General features: G+C 42.5%; 1 pseudogene; it reads left to right on the top strand.

The window, feature by feature from the left end:
- The first annotated feature begins 4,757 nt into the window (after positions 1 to 4,757).
- LOC119298961 lies at positions 4,758 to 8,037 on the top strand (annotated as a pseudogene).
- The last annotated feature ends 3,366 nt before the right edge of the window (positions 8,038 to 11,403 follow it).

Here is an 11,403-nt window from a genome sequence, read left to right as displayed (position 1 = left end):
AAATTAGTTAATAACTATGTTTGAGAAACTCACATAGCGGTACAATCGGAAGCGTATCAACAAGGACCCAAATGCCCATATTGTCTTGCTCGATGTCAGGATCACCAAGATCCATGGTGACAATCATACCCTCATAAAAACCATACATTTTGCAAAGTGCTTCCCAATTTTGGCAACCAAAATGGGTTACGCTCTGAGCATTGCACAGATTTACTTCAAAATCCATATCATGATGGGTCCTTAGGTGTATTTTCTTTGTTTCGAAATTTTCATGGTCTTCAAAACCCATCCTCTCCAAGACATAGCGTCTTGCATGGCATGGGATAAGCTAGTCGAATTATAAAATATGAAAATTAGACGTTGAAATAGTTGAAGTCATGCTTAATTACGAAAAAAACACTTGTCGTTGTTGCGTACCGTTTCACAATCGAAGGTCTCCTCGAGCTTAATGCTGAAGCGCCGATCTTCGTCCAGCCGAACGAACGTGTCGCACATACCTCGATCGTCGTGGCACCAGCTACACTCCCCCGGGAGACTGTTGTCGTCCGAGTACGACATTTCCTACAATCATAATTCAAAGATTAAACTTGTACATATTCTAGCACAAGTCATGCCAAAATTCACGAAAAAATCCGGCATGACCTTTGTTAAAAAAGGACATATCGAGTGCCTGAAATTTGCCGGAACGGAAATTAATCAACACTCCGGCAAAACATAGGCCACTCGGAGATGTAAACTGAACATGAACGGCCACTTGGGCAACCACATATCCTATTTGAGCAACAACACAAGATATATAAGGATATTTGGCTGGTCTCACCTTGATGTCGGAGGGGGTCGGTGACTGGGATGACGGCGGGGATGTCGGAGGGGGTCGGTGACGGGGACGACGGTGGTCACCTGAAACCATATAAGTTATCACTAATACATCCCGAATAATTGCTTAAACTAAAAAATAACAACAAATATGACATGTTCAACTAGTTTTATTAATTCAACTAATTCTTACTAAATATAAACTTACTATAGATAGAAAAAACTAGTTCTTTCTAAAAATAAAGTAGTTCAACTAGTTATATTAATTATCTTACTAAAAATGCATTAGTTCTATTAATTCAACTAGTTCAACTAGTTTATTACTACAACTAAAGTAGTTCAACTACCACTACTACTACTAAAAATCTAGTACTAACTAAGCAACATCTAGTACTAGCTATGAACCCTAAATTAACATCTACTACTACTAAATCTAGTACTAACTAGTGGCAGGGGTGGGGGCGGTGGGAGGAGGGCTGCCGACGGAGGATGGAGGAGGGGCGGCCGCAGGCGGAGGGAGGAGGGCGGCGGCGGAGGAGGGAGGGGCGGCCGCAGGCGGAGGGAGGAGGGAGGAGGATGGAGGAGGGACGGAAGGAGGGGAGTACCTCGGCGGCGGACGGACGAAGGCGGCGGCGGCGGCGGCGACGCACGACGACGGTTATCGGCACGCGGGCGAGAGTGAGATCAGTGTGAGTGAGGGTCGATCGTGCGCGTGGGGATAAGGTAGGGATAGTTGTAGCGCGTTTGCCAAAACGCGCTACAGCTAATCTGAATAGCAGTAGCGCTTTGCATATAAACCGCTATTGCTAAGTGTAACTATACAAAAAATACATCAATGCAAAAATACATTGGTCATCAATGATCTTTTTGTGTACAATTTGAATTGTCAATATGAGTCCCCTCCGGTAGGAACCGGAGAGGACTCATATTGCGGCCACAAATTTTACACATAGAGTTCAGTGAAGACCAACTGGTTGTGGTAGTTTCAGAAATAACAAATTTAAGGTGGTAAACACCCTGTTCACGGAGCGAGGTGGGACTAAACTTGTGGGCTGATCTTAGCAGTAGTGGTTTTCCTAGAAGCGCGCTGCTGCTAACTTCTATAGCAGTAGCGCTGTTCTGTACAGAGCGCTACTGCTATAACTAGCGGGGGGGCGAGGTCATTGCAATTATAGAAGTAGCGCGGTTTGTAGTGGACGCGCTATTGCTATAGAAATAGCAGTAGCGTGGTATTTTGAGGAGCGCTGCTGGTAAGATTCTGTGTATAGGCTTTTCCCTAGTAGTGTCAAAATGCTTTGTATCCGCTTGATGCTACATTTCGAGATAATAAAAGTGCCCTTTATCGACAAAAAGACATGATGCAGAAAGTGTGTCAAATAGCAAAGGGAGTACGTGCCTACCGAAGAGACTACGATGTGTTAGATGCAACCAGTTCCATTTGCAGACACACAGGTGACCAAGCTCACGCGCCCTTGGAGCTACCAAAGTATATGGAAGCAATAGTAATAATTTGCACACTATTGGTTACTGGGAATATTGGCGTATTGGATGTTACACAGCAATAAACACGTACATGGGCCGGCAGACATGCAGAAAGCAATGGTAACTCACCAGCAATGGTAATCCGGGTTAGTCATAGTAATGTTTTTACCCGCTGTCGTCCTTCCTTCCTTCTTTCCTGCACAAGCACAGTAAGCTAGCACCAAATGGTGCATCTCTCATCTCAACCACCAGTATGCGTTTATGTAGTGAATTACTGATAAGAGAAGCGGATACCAATTCAACCTCAAAAATCCATCAAAATTCAACTCAGCTAGTGCAGTGAGTGACTGACATGCTAACAACCGTACAGAGAGGCAAGGCAGAGAGCACCTCCTTTATTCCAAAAACAAGTCTTGTTCTACCTTGCTCAGTGCCTCCTCAGATGTTTGATTGGCCAGTTCGACGGATGGTGGGAGGTTGACAAGTCGATTTGACACCCTTTTGATCGCCACAAAAAGCGCTAGTAACCCACTTGAGCTTTGAATTCTACAAAAGCTGCAGCCACTGACTTCCAGCAAGACCTGCGGTCCAGGATTTGCATTGACCACAATTCAACATTGAGACCGTACGTCATTTCCACTATCCAAGGAATTCCAGCATCCCACGATTCCAGTCACAAGTCCTTGAGCTATTACCACTCCCCATCATCCCATCGCTAAGTGCCTTCTCAGATTTTTGATTGGGACGGTTTGACAGATGACCCCAGGTCGACGGGCGAGTTGATTTTGATTACTACAGAAAGCGCCAATAACCCACTTGTGTGGTGAAGATGCTGCTTGGCTGTACGTACCTGTACGTGCTTTGAATTCCACAAAAGCTGCAAAAGGGGTATGCTATCCTATCATCGAAACAATAGGTAATAATCATCCAGTGGGCTAAGATGGCGACAGACGCTGAAGAATAGTCATCCAGCAACAGCTTCCACTCAACCGGCATGTGTTTGCTGAGGACCTCTTAACCCTAGAGCTACAGTATGGCATTTGCATTTGCATTGCAGTGCTGCCTGAAACTAAACCAGCAGGCTTGTGCTTTGCTTTCTAGTAATGACTTCCTTCATCTGGGTTAGGTGCCTATTTCTAATGGAGGTTGATCAGCCGAGCTTGCCATATGTGCTTGCTTTCTCCAATTCAGTACCTGTATATATATACTGATATGAAGACTATACGAGAAGTGGATACCAATTCAACCCCGAAAATTCTTTGAAATTCAACTTGGCTAGTGCCGTCACAGAAAAGCTAACAACAGCTCCCTATTTGCGAAGAGACATTCCATCCTTCAACAAATTGTAGTGGTATACGAGGAAACATACACCAAATCTGTCCATGCAGAAATGAAGACGTCTACTATTTACGTCGAGATTCATGTTCGAATTAGTGCGCGCGCCACTGTACTGTAGGCATGCAGCCCCAATTCATCCTCCTGCACAAGCACAAAAAAGCAAGCACCAAATCAGACAAAAGCAAGCTGAGCAAGTTATTCTACTGGTTGAGAGACAAGCTTTAGGCATTCACAGTGACTGGAAACAAAGCAAATGGAACTTCGTTAGGTGCTGAGCAGAAGTTTCAAACAAAGTCCAGTATGTAAAAAAGAACATTGGCCATAGATGCTCAACGCGTACAAAAAGCGCCAGTAACCCACTAGATCTTGGATTTTTGCTTCAGCTTTTGTGGTCAAGATGCTGCTTGGTTGTACAGGCTTTGAATTCCACAAAAGCGGCAGCCACTGCCTCGTTTTTTCTCACACGCATGACTTCCGACAAAGACTTGCGGTCCAGGATTTGTATTGACCACAATTTAATGCTGATACATTTATTTCTACCATAGATAGAACTCCAGCATAGAGTTTTTCCAACAATTCCAATAACGAGTCCAATTTTGTTTGTTCTCTATACGTGCTGAAAAGCAAATAGGGAGACATTTTAGAGAATAGCTTAAGACATATCACAACTGAATACAGGTTGCATGATCAAATAAACGATAAATACAGGAGATGCCATCAAATGAAAACTCTACTACGATGTTAACTCAAGTTGGTTCAGTAAATAAGTTGTAGACAGAGCGGAATTGGGAAAGGTACGATGTTAACTCAAGTCGATTCAGTAAATAAGTTCCAGTTATCCCTGCCTTCAATTGCCCCGTATCATTTTTCAACGGGCATGAGAAAAAGAAAAAAGAAAAAAGAAAAACAGGCTGCCAACACTGAAGAAGAAAAACAGGTTGCCTAGCAACAGCTGCCAAAGGGGTGTGCTAGGGTCCTAACAAGAGCTAATAGGCATCCAGCTGGCAGAGATGGACAAAGACAGTGGAGAACAGAGGACCTCACAACACTAGTTAAGTATAAATACAGTTGCGGTGTGTGCTGAATCAAATACCCAACCAAACACAACATGCAAACACCAAGCAGCAAAATGGGAGCTTCCTTGACACCATTGACGCCATGCCTTCTTCTCTTGGAAGAAGCACAAGCGGCGCGCCATGGAGGGATCTCACTGAGGTCTCAACACAGGGCACTCCTCCACTGGAAAACTACACTTGCGAGCCCAGCGCTGCAGATGAGCTCTTGGCGGGAAAACACCAGCCCGTGCAACTGGACGGGCATCATGTGCACAGGTGTTCACCATGGCCGCCGCAGGCCCTGGGTGGTCACCGACATCTCCCTGCCAGATGCTGGCATCCGTGGCCAGCTTGGTGAGCTCAACTTCTTGGCTCTTCCATTCCTCACATATATCGACCTTCATAACAACAGTCTTCATGGTGTACTACTAGCTAGTATCAGCTCACTGTCAGCACTTTCGGAACTTTACCTTCACTACAACCAGCTCATAGGGAAAATTCCTTATGAGATTGGTGCCCTGCAAAGTCTCAGAGTGCTTGGTCTCGCATTTAACAGACTCACAGGCCATCTCCCTGCCTCTTTGGGCAACCTAACAATGTTAACTGATCTTGCCATTCACCAAACAATGATATCAGGTCCCATTCCGGAGGAGATTGGACGGCTTGTCAACCTACAACTTCTAGAGCTAAGCAACAGCACATTAAGTGGTACGATACCAAAAACCCTTGGAAATCTAACCCAGCTAAATACTTTGTACCTATATGCCAATAAACTTTCAAGGCATGTTCCCCAAGAACTCGGCAGGCTAGTTCATTTGCAAATTCTTCATCTTGGTGCAAATGATTTTTCAGGTCCAATTCCAATCTTCATAACCAATGTAACTATGCTCAATGAACTTTTTCTCTTTAAAAATCAAATGACAGGCCCAATACCTTTAGGATTGGGAATCTTGCCACATCTCCAGTTTTTACAATTGGACAAAAACCAAATATCTGGTTCTATTCCTGACAGCTTAGGAAACAGAACCAAGCTAGTACTACTATCCCTCTCTGACAATAAGATAACAGGTTCCATCCCCCAAGAAATCGGCAATCTAATGAACCTCGAGACTTTAGACTTGTCTCAGAACCAGATTTCGGGCCCAGTACCCAAAACTTTTGGAAAGTTGCAAAGCTTCAGGAAACTGCAAATCTACAATAACAAATTATCTGGTTCTCTTCCTCGTGAATTTGCAGATCTCATCAGCCTTGTTGAACTTTCATTGTCTAACAACTCACTTTCAGGGCCTTTACCCACAAATATATGCTCAGGAGGTAGACTTCTATATCTTTATGTCTTTTCTAATATGTTCAATGGCCCCATTCCACCTAGTTTAAAGACATGTACGAGTTTGGTTAAAATTGACCTTGAGAGGAACCAACTAACAGGAGATATATCTCAGCATTTTGGTGTGTATCCACAACTCATACAGATGCGCTTGACATCAAATAGACTCTATGGGCAGATCTCACCAAACCTAGGTGCATGTACGAAACTAATGGTACTACGTCTAGGACAAAATATGATTACAGGTTCCATACCTCCAATCCTTTCTAAATTATCCAACCTAGAAGAATTAAAACTCAATTCTAATCGTCTCGATGGTGAGATTCCACTAGAAATCTGCAGTTTAACAAATCTATACAGACTAAACTTATCTTCTAACCAATTATCTGGATCCATACCAACACAAATAAAAAAGCTAGGCAATCTAGGATACCTTGATATATCTGGGAACATACTAAGTGGATTAATACCTGAGGACCTAGGAGGCTGCATGCAATTACTGTCCTTGAAGATCAATAACAACAACTTCAGTGGGAGTTTGCCAGGTGCAATTGGAAATTTAGCAGGCATGCAGATCATGTTAGATGTGAGGAGCAATAATCTCAGTGCTGTGTTGCCGCAGCAACTTGGAAAGTTGGACATGCTAGAATTTCTGAATTTATCACATAATCAGTTCAGTGGCAGCATTCCATCCTCCTTTACAAGCATGGCGAGCCTTTCAACACTTGATGTGTCATACAAAGACTTGGAAGGACCAGTAACAACAACACGGCTACTCCAAAATACTTCAGCAAGTTGGTTTATTCCCAATAAAGGTCTGTGTGGTAACGTATCTAGCCTGCCACCTTGTTATTCTCCAGTAGCTGTTCAACATAAATGGAAGATAGTTGGTTTGGTTTTGCCAATTGTTCTTGTGGTGGGTTTTGGTATTGTTGTTGCAACTGTTGTCATAATAATGCTTGGCCCTAACAAGAGAAACCCACAAGAAAGTGTTACAGCTCAAGGAAGGGACCTATTCTCTGTTTGGAATTTTGATGGAAGATTAGCATTTGACGATATTGTAAGGGCAACAGAAGACTTCGATGATAAGTACATCATTGGAACGGGAGGATATGGCTAGTTGTTGTGAAGAAGCTTTACCAGACTGAAGAGGAGTTGGACGATGAAAGAAGATTTCGCAGTGAAATGGAAATCTTATCACAGATCCGACAACAAAGCATTGTCAAAATGTATGGATTCTGCTCCCATCCAGCATATAAGTTTCTCGTCTACGACTACATTCAGCAGGGAAGCCTCCATAGGACATTGGAAAATGTGGAGCTAGCAAAGGAATTAGATTGGCAGAAGAGGATTGCTCTTGCAACTGATGTGTCTCAAGCAATATCTTATTTGCACCACGAATGCAGTCCACCTATAATCCATCGAGATATAACGAGCAACAACATCTTACTTGATACGACCTTAAAGGCTTTCATCTCAGATTTCGGCACGGCAAGATTTCTTAAGCCCGATTCATCGAACTGGAGTGCACTAGCAGGGATGTATGGCTACATAGGTCCTGGTATGTACTAGCATAAAATTTCTTCTCACATCAGAAGCATTCATCTCAGTCCATTTGTTCATAATTCTAATGTTTTGATTTTGTGCATAACTATCATACACATCTGTTGTGACAGAGAAATGTGACGTCTATAGCTTTGGTGTGGTTGTGCTAGAGATAGTGATGGGGAAGCATCCAAGGAATCTATTAGACGGTAGTTTGCCAAGGAAGGAACAAGCTATACTAGTGAAAAATATTCTGGACCGACGGCCGATAACACCAACAACAACAGAAGAGAATAGCTTAGCTCTGCTCATCAAGCTGGCCTTCTCTTGCTTGGAATCTTCTCCACAAGCAAGGCCAACCATGCGCGAGGCATACCAAACACTCATTCAGTAGGATGAGTTGATTACCGATTGTAAGTCTGTATTTGTAGACACTCTCCTGCTATAGTCAAAGCACAGTCATATGCCCGTGGTTTTTCCCGCGAGGGTTTTCCACGTAAAAATTAGTATGCCGTGTTCTCAATATTTCTCTGTTTGTTCTCTTATCGATTTCTAACCCTGCATAACTATAATTTGTTTTACGGGTTGCTTGTAAAATACTCTATATGCGGTGTCTATTCTTCTATTTGTTTAGACGCAGTACCCACATGTGACAGTGACAACTTCTTTCGGCTGTTGTCGGGAAGGGTACTTGAAATGGTGGTCACACTTTATTGTCCTCTAGGAATCAAAGCAAAATACCTTGGACCAAGCAAGAACGGTCACAATGATGTCGCGTAAAAAGGAATAGATGAATGTAAACACGCAGAGCTAGGTGCATAAAAAAGAAAAATTACCACAATATACTAAGTAAACGGACTTACAGAGGGCTGTAGGGCAGGAGTATGAAGTTCTTGTCCTTATGATGGAGGATTGTATCAAGGAGGGTTCACGAGATTGACATCGAACAAAAGGATGGCATGCAATCTTCTTTTTCTTCATGCCTAATGCAAACTTAACAGAGGATGAGATGATATGATATGAAGAAAATCCCCAGATGACAGACAATATGAGAGCTAGCAATGCCCCGTAATTTTTTTATCAGAAAACTATATACCAATTCAACTCAGCTAGCGCAATCACAGACATGCTAACAACAGGATGTACAACAGTATAGAGAACAATTCCCTCTATTGCTCCACTATTATTATTCCAAAACAACATGTGGCAATTTAAATGGCGACTCTTAAATTTAGAAGAATATGAAATGGATGAGCATGCGCCTAGGAGAGGTCTAGTGATTCCTCACTTATACTGTTATACATACGTGACGATGGAGCAATATGTGATGGCACAAAACACATAAAATGCAATCCTTCTTGAGCTTGGCATGGTGCTGTCCTATGGCCACATTGGCAATCACGAAACATAACTGAAGTTATCCTGTCTTTTTGGGACCATTTACGGTGACATATAACATGTTATAAAGTAATCATACCTCGTGATATAAAGTAAGCACAACATGTCAACATTCTGTCCAAAAGTTAGTGTGCAGCCAACAGTGGGTCAAATATGTCTCAGTTCAGAGCAGCAGGGACCAGGGACTTGAAGTCGACAACACTAAACTTGAGATGGCAATTATCAGTATGTATCTTTTCTACCAAGGACTGTCCAAAACGTGCTCAATTGTTTCTGCATACAAGAATGGTTTACTCGCAGGTACAAATGGGAAGTTTGACCTGGATGCAAATGTACAACAAGGTAAAGGAAAATGAAGTCTTCAGTTTGATTGTAGTTAGTGGGTTGTGTGACTTTGATGAAATAGACAGGTTCTGTTTTGTGATGTTTGCTGACGGCGAGCATATGACACGGGCGATGAAAGGGTAGGAATGTAAAGTTATTCAGTGCCTTTCTAGTGCCTTTTGGGGAATAACCTAGCATGAAATTCATGTTTTTATAGAAAATATAAAGTGACTACAGAGTCCACGTAGATAACCTCAATACGGTGGATGATGAACTTCGAGTCGATACCAAGCATCAGCTGGACAACATCCCTGGCTATTTTGTTGATATAACTGATGCATCTTCAACGTATCTATAATTTTTTATTGTTCCATGCTATTATATTATCTGTTTTGGATGTTTAATGGGCTTTATTATATACTTTTATATTATTTTTGGGACTAACCTGTTAACCGGAGGCCCAGCCTAAATTGCTGTTTTTTTTTGCCTATTTCAGTGTTTCGCAGAAAAGGAATATCAAACGGAGGCCAAACAGAATGAAATCATCGGGAGATTATTTTTGGAACAAACGAGGCGGCCACGAGGTAGGAGGGCGCGCCCAGGGGGCAGGCGCGCCCCCCACCCTCGTGGGCCCCTCATGGCTCCCGTAACCAACTTCTTTCACCTATATATACATATATACCCTGAAAACATCCACGAGCACCACGAAACCCTATTTCCACTGCCGCAACCTTCTATACCCATGAGATCCCATCTTGGCGCCTTCTCCGGCGCTCCGCCAGAGGGGGAATCGATCATGGAGTTCTTCTACATCAACACCATAGCCTCTCTGATGAAGTGTGAGTAGTTTGCCACATACCTTCAGGTCCATAGTTATTAGCTAGATGGTTTCTTCTCTCTCTTTAAATCTCAATACAAAGTTCTCCTCAATCTTCTTGGAGATCTATTCGATGTAATTCTTTTTGCGGTGTGTTTGTCGAGATCCGATGTATTGTGTGTTTATGATCAAGATTATCGATGAACAATATTTGAATCTTCTCTGAATTCTTTTATGTATGATTGGTTATCTTTGCAAGTCTCTTCGAATTATCAGTTTGGTTTGGCCTACTAGATTGATCTTTCTTGCAATGGGAGAAGTGCTTAGCTTTGGGTTCAATCTTGCGGTGCCCTTTCCTAGTGACAGCAGGGGCAGCAAGGCACGTATTGTATTGTTGCCATCGAGGATAAAAAGATGGGGTTTATATCATATTGCTTGAGTTTATCCCTCTACATTATGTCATCTTGCTTAATGTGTTACTCTGTTCTTATGAACTTAATATTCTAGATGCATGTTGGATAGCGGTCGATGTGTGGAGTAATAGTAGTAGATGCAGAATCGTTTCGATCTACTTTTCGCGGACGTGATGCCTATATACATGATCATGCCTAGATGTTCTCATAACTATGCACTTTTCTATCAATTGCTCGACAGTAATTTGTTCACCCACCGTAATACTTATGCTATCTTGAGAGAAGCCACTAGTGAAACCTATTGGCCCCCGGGTCTATTTTCCATCATATAAGTTTCCGATCTATTTTATTTTGCAATCTTTACTTTCCAATATATATCATAAAAATACCAAAAATATTTATCTTATTATCTCTATCAGATCTCACTTTTGCAAGTGGTCATGAAGGAATTGACAACCCTTTTATCGCGTTGGTTGAAAGGTTCATATTTGTTTATGTAGGTACGAGGGATTTGCGTGTAGCCTCCTACTGGATTGATACCTTGGTTCTCAAAACTGAGGGAAATATTTACGCTACGTTGCTGCATCACCCTTTCCTCTTGAAGGAAAAACCAACGTAGTGCTCAAGAGGTAGCAAGAAGGATTTCTGGCGCCGTTGCCGGGGAGGTCTACACACAAGTCCAGACATACCAACTACTCATCACAAACTCTTATCCCTCGCATTACATTATTTTTCATTTGCCTCTCGTTTTCCTCTCCCCCACTTCACCCTTGCCGTTTTATTCGCCCTCTTTTTCCCGTTCGCCTCTTTTTCGCTTGCTTCTTGTATTTGCTGCCACTATGTCTGAAACTGGGAATGTTATCGTTGATAAGGACAATAGTAATAACG

This window comes from Triticum dicoccoides, chromosome 1B (assembly GCF_002162155.2).
Source record: "Triticum dicoccoides isolate Atlit2015 ecotype Zavitan chromosome 1B, WEW_v2.0, whole genome shotgun sequence".
NCBI classification, from domain to species: domain Eukaryota; kingdom Viridiplantae; phylum Streptophyta; class Magnoliopsida; order Poales; family Poaceae; genus Triticum; species Triticum dicoccoides.
Note: the sequence above shows the minus strand (reverse complement) of the source record. Positions and strands in the feature narration are given on the sequence as shown.